This window comes from Stegodyphus dumicola, chromosome 3 (assembly GCF_044657685.1).
Source record: "Stegodyphus dumicola isolate Sdum_Otavi_A_Nest chromosome 3, ASM4465768v1".
Lineage (NCBI taxonomy): Eukaryota > Metazoa > Arthropoda > Arachnida > Araneae > Eresidae > Stegodyphus > Stegodyphus dumicola.
In genome coordinates this window covers 53,222,269-53,243,078 of record NC_140770.1, presented here as the reverse complement: position 1 = coordinate 53,243,078, position 20,810 = coordinate 53,222,269, and the positions used below count along the sequence as shown (strand labels likewise).

The window sequence follows — 20,810 nt, the reverse complement described above, 5'->3', positions numbered from 1 at the left end:
GTTGAAGTCAGAATTTTAAATTTCGTATTTTTTTAAAAAAATTATTTAGCTTTTTGTTTGAATTTAAGGAATTTTGATTAAAAACTCTAGCAATTTTAACTCTTTTTGTTGCTATTTACGTTTCAAATTTAATCATTAAAGTCAGCGATATAAAAGAAGTGTACTGTAACTCGGCAAAAATATTTGTCTTTCGAATTTTGATGAAGAAACTGAAAGGTCTGAAAGAAATATGTCGCTACTACTCGAGTTAAAATATTTTTATCTTTCACGCGGTGGCGTATTGACGCTCAGCAAAGCATAAGATACGTGTACAATACATAGTACATAGTGTAGCATAAGGTATGTGTACGATAATTTTTCTTTCAAATTAATTTTGTTACTAATTTATCAACTTAGCGATTTAAAAGCCATAAATGCAAATTCATTTCAATTATTATTAGCTACTGGATGGACCCGTGAAATTACATAACAGTTAAACAGGTAAAATTGCACGGAGCACCAGAAACTTCACTACCGGTATTGCGCCAATACACTAAACAGCTAGAGTATGAAAAACTTGAATTGACTATATGCTATTTCTAAGTAACACTGGAGTTATACATCGGAGTTGTTACATTTAAACATAAGAGGATAATAACACAAACTTAGGTTAAGTGACATAATATAACTCAAAATGTTTAGTATAGTCATTAAAATATTGTATTACGTAAATACAGTAGCGTTGATGTCTTGGAGATCATTGCCCTGGAAAATTTGCATTTTTAAGTATTATGTAAATAGATAATCCATATGGGATTTGACTTGCGGTGCTACTTTGGTAGACGGTTGCACGGATTTTGGCGAGTTTTTGGCAATTTTTCTTTTGGCGAGTAATACGACTTATGGTAAATCCATTGCCGGATAAGTTATTTATGGTAACCGATACTTTGTTGACATTTTATTTAAAAAATAATGCGTGTTATTATGCATAAATTCCGTGTTTTAAATATTATTTATGGCTTCTAAATATTAAAAATCAATTTAATTTTGCATTTTTATTTGAAATAAAAATTTTATTCTTTATCATATTTTATGGAATTTTATGCTGTGGATGATGTAATCAGTGACGTCACCTTACTTTAAAAGTAATTGGTTTTAATATCTATAAATTTAATCTAATGTTTTAAACATTATTTATGGTTGTTAAATATTAAACTACAATTTAATTTTGCATTTCTTTTTTAAAATGATTTTATTATGTATGATTATTTAAATAATTTTAATTCTAGGCGTGATGTAATCAGCTCTCTGATTGGTTATAGAATATTTGTGCATTAATGAGCTGTAATCAGCTCCCTGATAGGTTGCTGAAAATTTGTGCATTACCGCGCCATTTTAAAATTTAATTCATATCTTCGAATTCCTTCAAAAATGTCTCCTTCATAGATGAATGTTGTTTTTGATAAGTACCAAGAATTTTTGGTTTCGGAATCAAAAAATTGTCCTTTGAGACCTTATTTTCGCCAGCCTGACTTTCCTAATTAAAGATTTATTTATAAATTCTTACAAGGGTCAGAGGAAATTTATTTTAAAGTTTTGGAGGAAACGTCGCTAATTGTTTCTTCAATGAAGTGCGAAAATGTAGATCACAGATGAAGACCGTTAGAAGAGCCGATTCTGAGACGGCCGTATATGATATTGTGGTCATGTTGGAAGAAATAACCGCTGTAACGGTAAGAAAATTATTAGACATTTCTCCTTTTTTACCGACAATAAACTAATTGCTGTCATTTTAGCTCTAGTGTACGAAGCGTTCTTATTTACTTATTTTAAAGTATTTAATTTAAGTAATATTTTAATTCTTTTAAACGTTGGTATGATGGTTTTTAATTCGATATTTAATCTACGTAATATTTTAATCCAATTAAACGTTGGCGCAATGTTTTTATAGTGTATTTTTATTCTATTTCTATGCTATATGAAAGTAATAATTTAACCTTTCTTTAGTATTTTATACTCGTAATAAATGTATTTATTCTATATAATATAATATATATATATATATTATATTCTATATAACGTATTTTAAAGTATTTAAATTTAATAATATTCTAATTCTTTTAAATGTTGGATGATGTTTTTTATTTCGATATTCAATTTCAGTAATATTTTAATCTAATTAAACGTTGGCACAATGTTTTTATAGCGGTGTTTTTATTCTCTTCTTTGCTATATGAAAGTAATAATAACCTTACTTTAGTATTTTATACTCATAGTAAATGTATTTATTTATTTACACTTGCCTGCCATTTTAAAAAACGACATTTTTAACAAAAAAATTAATTCATTATTTCTAACGATATTTATTTATTTTTTTTAAAGTTTCGAATACTTTACTATGCGTAAAAACAGCGTTTTTCAAGATGGCTGACGTTTGTAGAAATCGCGCCAACAATCAACAATTGCGCCAACGTAAATCGCCAAAAATCCGTGCAACCGTCTACCAAAGTAGCACCGATTTTGCTAATATATTGGGAGTCTGATTCTTATTATGTCAGGATATTTTGTTACAGATAAGACTATACTGAGTACAAATAATAAAATATTACAAACTTTTTTTTAAATATTTTAGGCAGCTGGTCGCGCAAGCTTCTGGTCAGCTACACTCAATTAAAGTGTACCAGCTGTAAACATCAAATAAGATTTTTAAGCACAAAAGCGCAGATACATAACATTAACACTCAAAGGAATACATATACAGCGGATATGACCATGAGATAGATCAAGGAATATGTATAGAATAATTTATTATAAATTATTGTTTCGAAATAGATATTAAACTCAGATCGAAAAAGATAAATCTTATCTGTCAGCCTTATTCAAGGATATGCTTTCATATCAGTTAAGAAGAAGCTATAGAAATCTGCATATAACCTACCCTTAATTTTACATAACAGTTGCGTGGTAGATTTTTTTAACACACACAGCCGTCAAGCATTGCTACACAGTGAACATGCGATAAACATTGCATGATAACTTTACATATGTTAAGATTACTTGAATCAGTAAGCGTTAATAAATAATTAAAGTGGGACTGGCCAGCAAATCATAATGTGACATCCATTACGATTTTGCAGCTATACAGCGTTTAACGGAACACGAAATACGATACGAAAAGGCAGTCTGTGAGTATTTCGGATTCAGGAAATAGGAGCTTCCCATATCTTATCACGTGAGAGTAAAGCATATGGGGAGTCTAACAAGTCATAAACTATTGTTTACAGATGCGGACAAGACATTAAGATGTTAAGACACGTTCGCTTGATAAGAGGAATACATCCTCGAGAAAAATAGACAATCATCCGTGCGTAGATGACACATGTCGTCTGAGCAAGCCGCAAATGCGAACGATTTTCATCTACAATTAGATGTGGTTTTGATTAATAACTTCCTCTCCTACCCCGCATTTGCATCTCCATCCTATTGTTCTGGAATTCATATGGAGTCCACGAGCGGCACATTTGAAAATGAAGCTGACAGAGGTATGTCTTTTTAATAACTTACTAAAAAATCTGATGTGGACACCACGTGACTTCCTTGTACTTTCCTTGTAAATTAAGCACATTTTTTTATACACTTCATATAACTTATTTCCTAAAATTTCTGTAGAGATATATTTCTCATTCAATCGATTTAGTTCTCATTACATAGCAAGGCAAAAATGCATAAGAACTCAAAACATCTTCATTAAATACAGTTTTTATACAGAATGAGATACATTCCGCAAGAGAAGAAGAGGAAGAATGACCTTGTTGTTTACATTAGTTATACATAAGTCATGTGATCTCTGAGGTCATCTGCAATGTTTGTTTACATTAGCTACGCATAAGTCACGTGATCTCTGATGTCATCGGAATGTATCTCATTATTTATTCGATTCTATTTTATTCGATTAAAATTAGAGTTTCTATGCAAATACAAACAATTCTCCAACGGGCAGAAAGACAAACATTTTGGCGCATCGAAATCCTAAGTTGGTGCATCAAATAAAATAGACAAGCGCTTCTGGAAACTCAAAATACATCACATCTGTTGTCTTTTGAAACTACAGCTGACATCTCCCATTGCATTAATACAGTAAAATCTCTCATAACCGGCACGCAGTTATCCGGTTATATCAAAGCTAGAAAGCCCGGCGGTCATACGAAATGGCCGCTTTTCTAGATATTATAAATTGTAATGAGATACATTCTGCTGACCTCATAGATCACGTGACTTATGTATACCTTTTGTAAACAAACAATGCAGATGACCTCAGAGATTATGTGACTTATGTAAAGCTAATGCAAACAAGCAAAGTCATTCTTCCTCTTCTTCTCTTGCGGAATGTATCTCATTAAAATGATTTGCGTTCATTGTAACTATTGTTGTTGTAAACTATTTCAAAAACAGATGATTGCTAATGCAAACAAATGTTCACGTTCCCCCTAACACGCTCAATTTGCGTTCAGTTGTAAACCATTTCAAAAACAGATGATTGCTAATGCAAACAAATGTTCACGTTCCCCCCTGGCATGCTCAATTTGCGTTCACCTGAAAATTCAGTTTAAAATACAATTCCGGAATAAAATCGGGCAGAATTTTAAACTCTTTACGCGAAAGGATATTTAGCATTGGAGTTTGGGTAAACCTATCTGATGAGATGTACTACGCACAACTCCTTAGGTGGTTTCGTCTCCTTTAATTTATCAACGTTTGCAAGTTTCTAGCTAATTCATATGTAAATATAGTTATGGATAATGAGCAACAATTGTATGAATTAAAAATATTTAAATGTTCTTAAATGCCATGATAATTTAATTAAAACAATGACAACTGCATGTATAGTATCAGTGTATATGGACTATTTGAATGCCGTGGCAACTTAACCCCATTGGCTAGTACAGTTACGCAAGCAACCAATAAACTAACGGCTACAAACAGACACTTAAGCCGCATATAATAAAGATAACGGCACTTTAGAGCATCTAAATTGAAATCTAAAATTTAGGCCTATAAAATAAAAAGAACTTGTAGTGAGCTAACAAACTGAAGATTTAAATATGGAAAACATTTATTATATTTTTCCCGACCAACGCAGCAAGTTTTATTCAACCAATAAACCGAGTAAGTACCTAGAATATAAAGATGAACCACGGATCTTTTTTTTTTTTTCATGCGTCGACTTAAAAGGTAGTACTCATGATTTTCGGATACAGTACACATTGAGGGGAGACGTCAGATTTATTTAGTTTTTTGTTTGAAAAGACGTAAAGAACACTACTTGACGTCGTTGTTGGCTGTGTGGGCTGCGATTATGTTCGTAATGAACAGTAAACCGTATCGGAAATTCTAAAGATATGCCCTTTTAAAATTATTTTCTGACATTGCTGTTGAATTGAATTTTATAGTTTAAGTGCGAAGAAAGTAATATTTCATAAATAAAAGTAACACACAAAACGTTAAAAAATGCCCGTTTGGGTGTAATATAAACTCTGAAAGCTTTAAGATTTTTTTATTCTTTTATTTCTTTTAGTATTGTTACTATTTGTTACAGATATAGTTAAAGACTTTTCAACTGATTTCTGCGTCGGCAGATTTTCCCTTCATACAAACAATTTAATTTTAGAAACATTAGAAAACAGTACCTTTTTCGGATATTCATTTGGAGCCTTCTTTCCACGTAGAAATAATGATTAACGGCTTTTTCCTTTCCGATTAATAATGATCTTTATTTTGCACTTAGAAATTCTGATAGCATGTATTTACAATGTTTTTAAATTATGGAATAGGAATATTTCGCATCGGAAAGCGCAAAAACAATCCTTCAATGCACAGCTTTTGAGTTAATTTTAGTCAGCGTTCATTATTTAATGAATCAATAGGAACATTTATATCTCGCTTAGCCTGCTTTGAATATGATGAAGAACAGCTTTGCTTTGAATATGATGAAGAACAGCTTTGCTTTGAATATGATGAAGAACAGCTTTGCTTTGAATATGATGAAGAACAGCTTTGCTTTGAATATGATGAAGAACAGCTTTGCTTTGAATATGATGAAGAACAGCTTTGCTTTGAATATGATGAAGAACGGCACGAACGTATGCTGTATGTTAAAAATCATCATTATGAACGGAAATAAAAATGTAGCAATGAAAAATAAAAAATCATGCATAATTATAGCTTTAAATGTTTGGATTATTTATTAACAAGTTACAATTATTTATAAGACAGTATGAAATTTCGTAGCTATTTTATAAAAACATTGGTGAGGGTGGAAAGTAAAAAAAAAAACTGAAAGCTTTCGGATTTTATATTACCTGAAAAAGGGTGCTTTTTAACGTTTTGTGTATTACCTTTATTTATTAAATATCATATTCTTCGCACTTAAACTATAAAATTCAATCCAACAGCATTATCGCAAAATATTTAAAAGAGCATGTCTTTAGAATTTCCTATACACAATCTCGCAAGCTGGAGATAATTTTTTTTTTCGTACAGTGTTGTCATGGCTCGCTTTGAAATCGTTTAGTTTGTTAACAAAAACTCATAAATGCTTTACAAAATATGAAATAGATAATAAAACAAATTCCAAATTTGGGATTCCAGATGCCCATATTTGGGTGGAAACGTACGTTATTCAAAACTGGGGAGCTTTAGGTACCGCTGTTTTATGACAATGCGAGAAACATACATACATTTATGCAGATACTTCGTTATTTAATTCTTTAAATATAATACAGGGCGATGATGTTTGGTGGCAACAATTTCAAAAGTGATTGGGCGTTGTAGTGAATCGACGCAAAATGCCAAAACGAAATTAATAGCCCTTCTGGGCTAACGCTCCTTTGGGCTAATATTAATTGTAATATAAATATACTATATTAAAAACATACTTTTTATTCACAATAGTGGATCATACGTTTATTAAGTGTTCTAAATTAAGAACGTCATAAATCATATGAATTAGATGTGTTATAAATCATGGGAATTAAGAGCTAATGAGATTTAGAAACCACCTTTTTTAAAAAAAAGTAATGGGAAGTCTGAATCGAATGGAAAATGTAGATTGCTGTTCATAGGGTACTGATTTTTTTCCATCTGTCTGGCTGGATTTTGGATTTTTCTTTCTGTTTCAGTTGTGTTAGCCAAGTGGCCATGGCAGACAGCGAAAAAAGGTGTTCCCCCCCCCAAATATTGTCAGCAGTGAAAAGAGACGCATAGAGGAATGTACGTTAAATGGTACGACCTCCCCCAGCGATTTACATATTCTGAAAAGCTGTGGACAGTTATTGTGAAGCTAGAAAATACGATAAACGTCGAGAAAATTACTAAGCTGAATAAATATATTTCTTATAAGGACACGGTTTTAAATTCCGTAACGAGAAATAAATCACTACAGCCTTGTTTGAAATTCCCGATACACCATTAAACAACTAATTTTTCATTAAATTAATTACTTTTTTAGAAGAGAGACGTGGTGAAATACGATGGTTTCAAACTCAAAATGCCCCTTGGCCTAATGCGCGATCTGAAACCAACTGAAGAACCGAATAATTTTTTGACAAAACGGAATTTTTTTTTAAATAAAGAAAATTCTTTAAATTTAAAATTTTAACTGCTAAATATTTACCCAAAGTGAAAAGTAATACTAATTAAGCAAAGGAAACCTTCAAATTCATACTTTGATGCTTTGATACTTGGTCGGTATACTGGCTTGTAGCAGGTGATAGTGATTCCTACTCTTGCCAGTTATTGAAAGAGTCCCATTAGGGCCTGACTTGTGATACAATAGAATACTCACCAAAAGGTATAAGTACCTGACGGGGAAAGAACAGATTGAAGCGCTTTGCTTCTAAAAATTGAAGACCGGGTAGTGGTCTGGAGACTGGTCGAGGTCGATGTTAGTGTTCTCCCAGAATTCATACATTTGCAAAGACACAATATCAAACTAAGTAGTAAAAGCACTATGGAATTCTGCTTTCTCATTAGTCATCCTGTTGTTCAGTGCAATATGCAGCAAATGAGCAGCGTAGGGACTTAAAAATCTATCTTCCTCTAGAATGTCGTACTCCAAGACTCTTGCGAAATTTCCTGGGTTATTTCTTAAAGTTTGCTCATAAAATCTATAAGGTATTTATCCCACCTTCTTGGCGTGCCTTCGTGGTGTGGTGGTCTGCACACTGGGCCGGTATTCCAGAAGTCCGTGGTTCGATTCCCGGCGAAGGCGGTGCTATTTTTTCATTGCTCCTGCTTCCAAAAAAACCCTAATGTCTCTACAGAGATTCCATTGACCCATCTGGTGAAATTTTTAATTGAAAATTCATACTTATTTTCTGTCCGAAATCTAAAGGTTGATATCTGTAAGAAATTTCCGGTGGTTACACTTTGAAATGTTTTTATTAAGCTTTCAGGCCGACATTTGTTTAAAATATTTCTAATATAATGACGTTTTCACTAAATAGCTTACTTTTAAGTTAAAAATAAACAAATTACGAAAACTTCCCAAGTGGAACAAAACGTGAGAATAAATCATGGCAACCTAATCTCTTTCTTTTATATATTTGTGAACATTTTCTTCATCTCATACAGAAAAAAATGCATATATTTGTATGTAAATAATTACAAAGTACTTTATCTCTTTATCTTTATCTCTTTCAGCTGAAACCCCTCACCTGCTTATCAGTCAAACTGGTTCTTATTAAGTTTCAACGGCGGAAAGAAATTTCTACTATATAAATGTATTCCTAAAACAAACCGATTATTATTATTGGGAAAAAAATAGTAATTAAAGTTATTTATCTTTTGACAACCACGAGTAAGAGTTAATCAAATTTGTGTCTTCAAATTCTTACATATAACTTATATCAAAGCGTAAATTAATTAGTTTCCCTTATAGATTTTCTGGTTCATCCCTTATGCTCAATTTTGATAACGAAAATGTAAAATTGGACCCCATGTCAATAAAATCTTAATTGTTTTCGTCAAATTCTTGTCATAATAATTAATGTCATATTAACACTAATTAATTTATAGAAAATATGTTCACGGCAGTGCAAAATTGCTTCATTGCTGCCAGTTTCAGATCACTGATGCAATGAATAATTCAAAAAAATTCATACTCGTGCAAAAAAGGAAGGTAAAAAGTAAAACACAAGCTAAGAAATCTTCGCAAAAAAGTAGGATGTCTCTCGGATGATTGAACGTAGGAAAAACCAGAAAACTGTCATGAAACGGAATCAAATGACCAAAATCCTGCACAAAATGTTGGTGTCCAAAATACCAAATGTCCAAAATGATGAACGCAAAATCCCTCTTATGGAAGATTTGAAAAGGACGCGGAGGATCAATCCAAACAGGTCGACATTAATGAAATCGTTACCCCAGATATTTGCCGAAAATTCCGGATCATTGATCAAATTGTCATCAAGGATTGCAAACTCAGCTGGTTGCGAGTAAAATCATTTTGTTGATTATAAAAGTAAAATACAGGCTGGGAACGAGTGCGAAATAAAAGTCTTCGTCTCAGAGGCACATAGACATGTCACAAAGTTCATAGATGCATAGGATAATAGATACTATATTTACCTTCTTCCAGAAAACAATGATATTACAGTAAACATTCGCAGTCTTACTATAGACACTACAGCAGTGAAAACACAAGATAAACTGCTTGAAGGATTCAACATAAAAAGAATCTATCTGTATTTTCTAAAGAAGGAATCAAGATAATTCTTTTAACTCACATTTTAGAAAAATGATACATCACGTTTGATCAACCATCTTCAATACTTTATAGATTTGAGAACCAAAGAGGACTCATATTGTGGTAAGAGAAGGCCCATGAAATGTTACCATTGCTAGGTCGTCTACCAAGCTGAGCATTCTTGTAAACATTCCCCACTCTACGTTCACTGCGGGATGAGACGCGAATCCATGGACTGCCCCAAGGATAAAGCAGGACTGAAATGTGCTAATTGTAAGGGCCCCACACTGGTAATTACATAAGTTGTCCTTACTTTCCTGAGAGAAAGTTGGGCAAATCCTTTACTTTGACGTCTATTGGGCATCCGGAAAGAATCATCACTACCAAGAAGTACATGGACGTTACAAAATCTTTGGATTCTTAACTCTTAGGACAAACTGAAAAGGCCAAGAAGATGCTCTTATAACTGCTATCCTATTAAGATTTCCCAGCGGAATATTCAGAATGATCTGAATAAAAAACATGAATTTCAGGATTTTCTACTGTATAATGGAGCTGACATTTGCTTTAACTCGAAAACATACGCCCTTTGCAAACTGGTATAGGTTAATTTTTATTATTGCTATTATTAGTAGTAGTAATATTATCTCTATCAATTAATAATCATCAAAATTACGCGTCAAAAAACTATTTTATATTGCCAGGAGTTTCCTGAGGTACATTAATACCATTAGCTGCTTTTTGCTTTATGGCTGTTTTAAACAGGATAATAGTACAATGTGATCTTACTTTTATATCATTGATTTTTTTTTTCTAACACATGCAAAATTGTTATTTAATATGTGTTTCGTATACAAGATGAAAATACTGATTCTAGTCAACACCAAATGTCTTACTTAGAGAGATAAGTAGGTTTTTATAGCAGTTCTTTGTTTATGGATTCAGCTCTGAAAAGAGACGAATTCTTGTTGGTTTGCAAGAAACATTAAACTTAGGTTCGTGTAGGTTTCAGGATTACTGAATCAGGATACTGATTCTACACATAATATATAAGATTGTATAAATATTTCTTATTGGTAAAAAAATATTTTTTACTTTTTGATGGACTCCCACTCTAGGAAAATATCGCTAATATAACACTAACATCACCAACTTGCATTTTCTGCGAAGAATGCTGTTTTTATTTTTAGTCATTTTGTATGTTATTTTTCTATACTTTATACTGGTTTAAAAGAGATAAGTATGCAATTTGTAAGATGAATATGTGGTAATTACTATGTAAAATCCGTGACTTCCATGGAGGTAGGAAGTAAGATGGAGTCGCCCTAAGCAAGTTTCTCCCGTACCCTGCTCTGAAGCACCGGCGATCCCTACGTGGTGACCAAAACATTGGGTCATTTACCATTGAGTTATATGGGATTTGACGCGTTCGGATGTAAATATTTTGTAATTACGTCGTAGATATACATATAAATGTATATATTTTCTTTTTCTACAATACTTCAGAGTCCTGAGTATGTGAAAACAACATATTTTTTAACAACATTTCATTCTGAACGGAATTAAATGCTATACTTTTCCAGGACAGTTTTCTCAGAATGGTTTAATTTGAATTAAATATTTTCACAAGTTTTCGTTAATTACATTAGAAAAAAAAATTTAGGTAATTTGATTTTATTCGGTTAAGGTACAAAAATTAAGATCAAAGTTTATTGTATTATTAATATTAAAATTATGCATTATTTCTTTTCTATTTATAGAGCTTCTTCCTAAAATACTTTCTTAAATATGACATGATTTTTTGACTTCTGAGGCATCTTTTAAATCGAAAAATGTAAGTCAATTTATAATTAATGCTCTATTCGGTTCATTTTAAATTAGAGAATTATTAGGAATTAGCGAAATACTTTAAATAAGTATTTCGCTAATTCCTAATAATTAAATAGGTATTAAATAGTATTTGACTTTCTCTGAACATTTCTGAAAGGGAATAAAATAGGTTTTTTTTATTAAAGTATTATTTAAAACTTGTAACTGAGTTATTATAAAATGTAAAGGGAATAATTCTTTTAATTATACTTATCAGATTTTTTTTTTTACCCTTCATTTCAGCAATACATATTCCAAAACTCTTTATTACGTTCTTAAGTGCGCATCTCATAGCATTTGCTTTACAATACCTCTTAACAGATTGCTTTCCAATATGAACAATTCTTGCTTAAATAGTTTTATAACGTATTTGTCAACAGGATTTCAATTTATGTTTACAATTCAATATTAAGGTTATTATATATTTAGATAACATTTATAATCATTATAAATTAGATACATTTAATCATTAGATTTCTTCACAGTACTTTCACAGTTGTTTATAAGTGAATAAATTCTTCATTTCAAATACATTTATAAATAATTTAATGAATATTTAAGTATTTTGTCAAAGGTGGATACATGCTTTTTGCAAGCACATGCATAAATACCCATACATATTTCCTATTTATCATTTCCGGCATGTGCAAATCTTTAATTTCTGTGCATTCACTATATTTTTCGTGTAAAGTAATTTACACTAATTTAGCATACACCCGAAAGTTTTACATAAAAAATATATATGAATATAATTTGAATGAAAATTATAAGTATTATTTTTAATACCCACTCAAAGGTCAGTTTTTCTTCAAAATTCCTCCACGATGGCATCTCTCTCTTTAGGCAGATAGCCCTTGTATGCTTTACTCTATTTAATAAAAACTTAATCTGATCTATGTGCCTAATTACAAATATTTTAACATGCATAATTTTATATTTATAAAACGTGTAAGCCCAAAGTGATTATTTTTCAGATATATAAAATTAAAACGATGGGTTTAAAATGAGCAGCAGTAAAGCCTCTCCTCTAAAAAATTTTAAAAGGTACATGTTACAATAATATATGGATGTGAAAAAAATTTGTTTTATTTAAAACATTTTGACGTTTGGAAAATAAAATAAAAGTAGCGAATACTCTATCAAGGGTATCGAAAGACGTATACAATTTTAAATGTACCGTAAGGTATTTTTCATTCTTTAAGCATAACATTTTTCTTAAAATCTATATTTTTGTAGTGCAACAGCTTATAATTTTATAAAACAAATTCATAATCAAAATCGCTGTTGTTAGTTATCGAAAAATAACCAAGATGTGATTTTTGCGTAAATGTCACTAAACTATACAAATGGCTATTATTCATCACACTATGAATGTTTCTTTCATGCGAAAGTATCCCTTTTTCGATTTCTATGGAACTGTCGTGTGTCGAAATACTATCAGAATCTTGTCAAGCGAGCTTCTGAATGTAAACAAAGAACACCCCATCTGGTGACCCAAGCTTCAAAGCAGTGCTTCACTTTTAGCGCGGGTTGGTCCCTCCTTCCTTTCCTACCTCCATGGTGACTTCACATTTTTTTTTTTTTTTTTTTTTTTTTTTGTGTGTGTGTGTGTGTGTGTGTGTTTTTTTTTGTCTATTCCTATTCCTATACATTAACGTGCCAGACTTTTAAATTCATCACACAAAGTCACGAAATTACAGAATCAGAGCTCCAAAACAATAATTTTACAGATTCAGGATTTTAGCTTAATGCCTGCAATATTATAGGTTTCAGGTGTTAAATTAATTGAAAACTAGGCCTGAACTGCTAGACTTTTCTTTTAAATGTAAAATTTATTTGAATGATTTTTAGATAAGTGCCATATGTTAGACAGTATAATTTATTTGAGTTATTCGATTTCTCATTCGAATGTAGAGAATTAGATCAGAATTAAATGCATAACAGTTATTGAAAGTGAATAATTTCAAACAAAAGAATTGAATATTTACGTACTATGAATAAAATACTGGGTATATATAATATTCAACAGCAAGTTTTAAAAACCTCTCTTACGCATGCGATTGTTATATAAAATCAACAAATAAAATGGAATGGGCTCAATTTCATGTACAATGCAAACAAAGTAAATGCATATATTCCTATGGACACACGCACATATGAATCAAAATCAAGCTATGCACATTTTCTGTTTATTATGCATGTAACTTTCGGCGATATTTCACTCTGTTTTTAGGCGCGTTACTAGGACGGAGTTATTTACATTATTTCTCAAGTAATGAAGTGTAATATTCGATATCGGTATACACCGAGCAGCATATTAATGAAGTATAGTTTAAAACATTTTCTGCTGTCCTCACTCATTTCCCTGTCTTACATTTCGTGATTAAAATGTTCATGACGTCTTCAAGTCACTTAATAACTTTGTCTTATTCCTAAGGTAAAAAAATTTAGGAAAATATAAATGGTTTTGTAGCATCCATGTGTCCTTTTCTATTTAAACTTCCCTCCGTAAATGACCTCCAAAGAAAAAAAGAAAGGAAAACTCCTCATTGTTCTCAAACACACACACACAATCACACACACACACACAAAAAAAAAAAAATAAATAAATAAATAAATAAATAAATAAAAAGAAAAAAAAGGAGACCCCTCGACGGCGGCCCCAACTTGAGGATACGCAATTGGTTACACACCCATTCATATTGTAGCAAGCCAATTATTCAACGTATTTTCTTAATTTCAAATGACCGTCTCGAAAATCCGAAACATACAGCGCTCTACGCAATAAAAAATTTACTTGTGAGTAACATAAACAACTTTAGTGAAGTATTACGTTTTTCGCAATACATTTTTTGTCTCATGAATAGTTATTTCACTTAGCATTCTCACTTTTATAATATGTCACTGCTATGTTATTAGAAACAATAGATAGAATTCAATTATGGAATCCTTTCCCTCGTTTATGTCGATCCCAGATATAGTAAAAAAAAAAGTTTGTTAGTTGTTATATACCCTTATTTAAATTATGGCAGCTACATGCTTTAAAAATTATTATCTTCTCAAAAATAAAAATCTAAAAGGTTTCAGATTTTAAATTACGTCCAAAGGCGCTTTTTATTAACGTTTTGTGTGTTACCTTTATTTATTAAATATCATGTTCTACGTACTCAAACATAAAATTCAGTTCAACAGCAATATCGCAAAATCATTTTAATGTGAGCCTGTCTAGAATTTCCGATTTAGTCCGCGCGCTAGAGACTTTTTTTTTTTTTTTTTTTTTTTTTTGTAGAGCTCGCCAATGCTCGCTTTGAAATCGTTTAGCTTTTTAATCAAAAATTCCATGAAGTTTTGCAAAATTTGAAATCTGTAATAAAACAAATTTCGAATTTAAATTAGGGCTTCCACATGCCCATAGTCTATGGAAGATTACATTATTCAAATTTTGATGGCTCTAGGTACTTTTATTTTATCACAATGAGAGAAACATACATATATTCATGCAGATTCTTCATTATTTAAATTATTCAAATATCATACAGGGCGATAATATTTGGTGTCAACAGTGTAAAGAGTGATTTGCCGTTTATAGTTTTCAACATAAAATGCCAAAACGAAATTAATAGTGCTTCAGGAAAAATTTCCCCTTTGGACTAAAAATGCAATAAAAGTTAAAATTTAGATAGTTTAATTTTTTTATATAAACTTTTTATAATATTTGATGCATTAAAGAATTTTAAGTAACTATTTTCTTGAGCATTTTACAGCTCCGTTTATTCTTATATCAATTTTTAATTTTCTTATAATCTTTCACTGAAATTTAGGCCTGCCATTAATAATGTCATATAATGTAATTTATCAGTAAAGTCTAAAATTATAATAAAATTAAATGATAGGAATGTAATTTTATTACAATTTTAGATTTTAATTAAAGTCATCTGCTGAAATCAGCATTGCTTTTAATGCTTATAACTGTACTGATTTTGCAATTTACAAAAGAAACCTTTTCTTTAAATAAATAATTCAAAATTTCTTTTAGGTAAAACTTACAGCACAAGATAGCTTGGCCTTAAAAATAAATTTCTAAGAGAAGAAAAAAAGATTGCAGTGTCTTGGAAATTGATTTTACAGATAACAGCTGTGAAAAGTTTTAAGAAAATCAGATTTTCATTGTTATGAATGGTTTTGATTCTCATCTAATCTGACAAGAGGAAAATGATAATTTCTATAAAGCCGTCGGGCAGGCAAAACCATATATCAGATTAAAACTAAAAATAAATAAATAAAATTTTAAAAATAAGGAAGTCATTAATATTTTGAATTACTGGTATAACGAAGAGTTGAACTTATTACTCCGCTTAGTGATCTCTGCTCATTTCGTTCTATCTTATATTTACTGAGAGAAAATTCAAATTGATTTCAGTTTATATCTTAAATTTTAAAATACTAGCTCTGTCTTATAAAATTACAGCGTCTGTTAGTATAAGTATTCCTTCATTATAAACACTGACGTAACACAAGTTTAAAATAATACGTGTATTTATGACACTTCTGCATTTAACCTGGTAAAAAAATAGAAAAAAAAATTGACAGATTTCAAATTACGTCCAAAGATGCGCGTTTTTTAATGGTTTGTGTGTTACATTTATTTATTAAATATTATGTTCTTTACACTTGTAGAGTTCCTCACTTATTTTAAGTTAATGTTGGAAGTGAATAATCTAAGAACTGATAAGCGAATAATCGCTTGAGTTCGTGACAAGAAACAACAAGATAGAAGGGTAACTAACCCTTTATTATTCCAATAAGATTTAACAAAACTCCGCCTGGGAGTGTACAAGCAAAGCCCGCACTTAGACTTGAACTTGAAAGACTAAGAATTAACCTAAAACTAAGATTAACTAAAGAAGTATAGCCGAAGCTATCAAGGTTCAAAACGAGTTGGCTCCCTTAACTTATTTGACTACGAATCTTAGCAAGGGCCTGAGTACGGCCGAGCGTAATAACAGCTTTGAGAGAGAGAGTGGTCAAAAAGGCAGACGCGCGTAAATCAGAAACTCTGATTCTCTCTCACTCAGTAAGTAACTTCGTGGCTTAAATACCGCTCCTCCTCATTAAATATTCAGCAGGATTCCAAAACTACGTTCTGGCCGGAAGTAGTAAGTTGAAGTTAAGAATTTGACAGGAAAGGAACTTTAACTTAAAATTTAACTGTTAATAAAATTAACATAATCCTTACACACTTAAACCATAAAATTTAGTTCAACAGCAATGTCGCAAAATAATTTTAAAATGAGCCCATCTTTAGAATTTCCAATACACAGTTCCGCGCAGCTGGAGACAAAAAGGTTCCCCCCCCCGTAGAGTGTTGCCATTACTCGCTTTGAAATCGTTGAGTTTGTTAAAAAAAATGTTAGAATTTTGAAAAATTTCAAATAGATAATAAAACAAATTCGAAATTAAAAATGTCCAAGTGCCCATGTTCGGTTGGAGGACTACGTTATTCAAAATTCGATGGCTCTAGCTACCCTTGTTTTTTCACAGTGCGAGAAACATTCATGCATTCATGCATATTCTTCATTACTTATTTTCTTTAAATGTAATACATGGCGATAATATTTGGTGGCAACATTTGGAAATGTGAACTAACGCAGAAAGTGAAAAGATGCAAAATGCCCTTTTGAGACTAATAGCCCTTTAGATTTGACGCCCCTTTGGGCTAATAAATAAATATGCAGGTAAATATAGTATTTGTCTCTTAATTCATTCATTCCAGTTCACCAAGAGATTGCATCTGATACAGAATAGTAACTCACTAGACAGCTTCACTCGTGGTGAAGGCGAAATATGAAGCTGAATGTAGAAAATTTGATTTCATAATTGAAATCAACACCTCAAAATACAGAAGAATCACTAGAATATTTTTCTGTAGCAGAGTCATTATTGATAGGTGTTAAAGGAAAGCTTTTCAAATGGTTATTATTTTGTATTAAAAAATAATCTTGTCATCTGCGCAAAAAAAAAAAAAAAAAAAAGTGTGAAAAATAAACTTCTCAATTAACTGTAACGGTACTTTTAAGACCTTCATCTAATTACAACGAATTAAACACTAACGTCTTCGCCAGGGCGACGACCCTGTTTTTCGCTAAAATTTAAGTCCTGAGTGATGTGAGACTTGACGTAACGAACAAAAGCACTTGATGTTTTTCTTTCTTCTTTATTAATTTTTTTATTTTTATTTTTAGCCCAAAGGGGCCATTTGCCTAGAAGGGCTATTAATTTCGTTTTGGCATTGTGCGTCTGTTTACTACAAATGTGCGTCCACTTTTCAAATCGTTGCCAACAAATATTAGAGTCGTGCATTATACTTAAAATAAATAATGAAGAATCTGCATGAAAGTATGTATTTTTCTTGCATTGTGAAAAACAATAGTACTGAGAAACATCAAATTTTGAATAACGTAGGCCTCCACTCGAATATGGGTATATTGTAAAACTTCAACGAATTTTTGGTTAACAAATTCAGCGATTACAAAGCGAGTAATGGCAACACTGTACAGGGGGGAACTTATCTCCAGCGCTCTAGACTGTATAGCGGAAATTCTAAAGATATGCTCTTTTAAATAGAGGAAATTCTAAATATATTGCTCTTTTAAATATTTTGCAATGTTGCTCTTGAACTGAATTTTATGGTTTAAGTGCGAAGAATATGATATTTAATAAATAAAGGTAATACACCAAACGTTAAAAAAACTCCCCTTTGGGCGTAATATAAAATATGAAAGCTTTCAGATTTTCTTTTTTCTATTTCCCCCGCCCCCCTAAATCTATGAAACAGAAGTCAAATTTCCTAGAAGATCCAACATGAAAGCAGCGATGAATTTGAGTCTGGTATTAAGATGGAACTAATCTTTACAAAATAATGTAGTTAGAGCATCACAGTTAAAACTGAGAGCAAAATTATCAAAATAATAATAATAATAATAATAATAATTAATAAATAAATAAAAAAATTTTTTAGTTAAATGAATTGGTAAATGCTCAACTACAAATATTGTGGAAGAAGAAAATCGATGTTTTGAATCTCGTATGAGCTTTTAAATAAAGCTATTTTATTGCGGGAAAAAAATTTAAATTATACGTCTTTTTCGCAATAGGACAACCTCCGTTTTTATTTCGTAACAATAATTAAATTTTATTATTTGTGCTAAAACTTATTAAAGGATAATTTACTTCATCAAAATTATTTTTTGAAAATTCTTTTTTCGTTTTAGGAAACAATTTGGCACGAAGAAAATAGTTCAAGATAATATATACTGATTGCAAGTACAGATAAAAGAATTTTTTTTTTCCTGCATGCTCTTGACAATTATTTTTCTGTTGTTGTTTAGGAAATAGTTTGCTGGCAAATAAGTATTTTTATGACTGTATGAAATCTTTGCTCTTTGCAGATACAGCTGGTGATTTAGCATTACATTTTTCACGAAACTCTCGATACACTACTAAAATAACGTAATACGTTGTTAATAATAATAAAGAAGGGAAAAAAACGCAGTTTTAGTAAATAATTACCCGTATACATGAAAAAGTTTTCAATTTTCAGTCTCTATATCGAAATAATTCGAGTGTTTTGGCAACACTGAATCCGTTTGTATGCTCTCAGCCAATACCGGAATGGAGTTCAGTTAGATAAAGAGTTATATATTCTTTGCCATTATTATATTTGTATCAATATTCTAAATAAAATATAGTTTCGAACAAGCTTATGAAAATATGAATAAAAATTTAAAATTTCCTGAAAAAGCCCTATCTCGGAAACTGTGTACAGCTTACATACTATTACTATTAGCCATACTATCTTGCATATTGCACATATTTTAACAGAAAACGTTTGGTACTATAACAAAAAAAAAAAAAAAAAAAAAAAAGATTGTTATCATTAAAAAATCTTTATCATGAAAGCATTGTTGTATACGAAAAAGAAATTATTATGGTTAGGGGCAGTAATAACTTACAAGATTATTATTATGAGTGGTAGTACATTTACTTCAAGATTTATTTTGTGTTATTCTAGACAAGTCATGGATGCTGCTCATCTGGACGTGTGCTCTGCATTTAAGAGTTTGGTCTGTATTGTAAAGAAGTATTGGAAATCTCGCTGCCTAATGACCTGATAGTCAATGGCCAGGTATTTGATAAATAAATAAATTTACTTCAATTCCAGACATTTTTAGGTACTGATAGAGAATTAAAGGCTACCTTTGGAATCAGTAATGATTTTCAGAGAGATCATCATGATTCTGATAATAATTTGCCGCCATTAATTTCATTTTCAGCGGGAACCAAAAGCGTATATTTTATCAACCGTCGCTGATATCAATCATCGTTAATAATTATAACCAGAGCGAGGTTTAAAATCTGAAAATTACTGTAGTCCATATATAAAAAACGCGCAGGATGTACCATTTCATGAGCAATTAAGGGAGTTAGCTCATTTCCATAATACATAATTATAAATTTTCCACATACATAATTATAAATTTTTATATATTTATTACGCGAATAAAACATAAATAATTAGTAGTAAAAACGCGGAATCCTGGTATTTGGCCATATACAGAAAAATCTTTAACAATATCAACTGCCAAGAGAAATGGAAACCGAAACTAAACACGAAGATCGCCCGGCATGTGACAAAAGAATACCAACTCACCTCTCGTTCTGCGGCGAATCGTCTGCGGTGGAGGCTCGTGGCTCATCTGGCAGCATTTCGGCAAGTAAATCCTTCCGAAAATCTCCCTCCGCCTCGGCTGACCAGGCGTCCGCTGCATCGCCTCCGCAAGCCGTCTGCAAAGCCGATGGTGAGTTCCGCGGCCGCATCGGGCGAGGTTTAAGCGGGGCCCCCTGTGGTGTCTCTTAGGGGGGCCCCCTGCCCAGGCGACATCCAGCTGGTAGGACACAAAGCCCTCCATGCATCACGCATTGTTCTGAGCCGGATTTTATGCTGGTTTATTTGGAAAGTTTTCCGGACATGGACTGCCTTTTGTTTTGCTTTCCTTGTTTATTTTATTTGTTTCGATTTTTACGTTGGTGGGGTGATAGCTCCACTATCTGAGATCTCATTTTTATTTTTTTCATTGAGATCATGCCTTTCGGTGTCATCTTATTTAAATAGAGTGAGAAAGAGAGAGATCTATCAAAAGGAGAGTTTGATTTTTTA

At 31.5% G+C, this 20,810-nt stretch overlaps 2 long non-coding RNA genes across 3 annotated transcripts in view; one reads left to right on the top strand and one right to left on the bottom strand.

The window, feature by feature from the left end:
* The window catches only part of LOC118191502 (uncharacterized), a 179,286-nt gene extending 158,835 nt beyond the window's left edge, over positions 1–20,451 (bottom strand). For both annotated transcript variants that reach the window (XR_004758609.2, XR_004758608.2), the window contains exon 1: positions 20,304–20,451. This is a non-coding gene — a long non-coding RNA (uncharacterized LOC118191502). The remainder of the gene's footprint in view (positions 1–20,303) is intronic.
* Positions 3,264–8,809, top strand: LOC146997985 (uncharacterized). Its single transcript, XR_015039982.1, has 2 exons — positions 3,264–3,521; positions 8,680–8,809. It is a non-coding gene; the product is annotated as an uncharacterized LOC146997985 (long non-coding RNA).
* Positions 20,452–20,810: the final 359 nt, after the last annotated feature.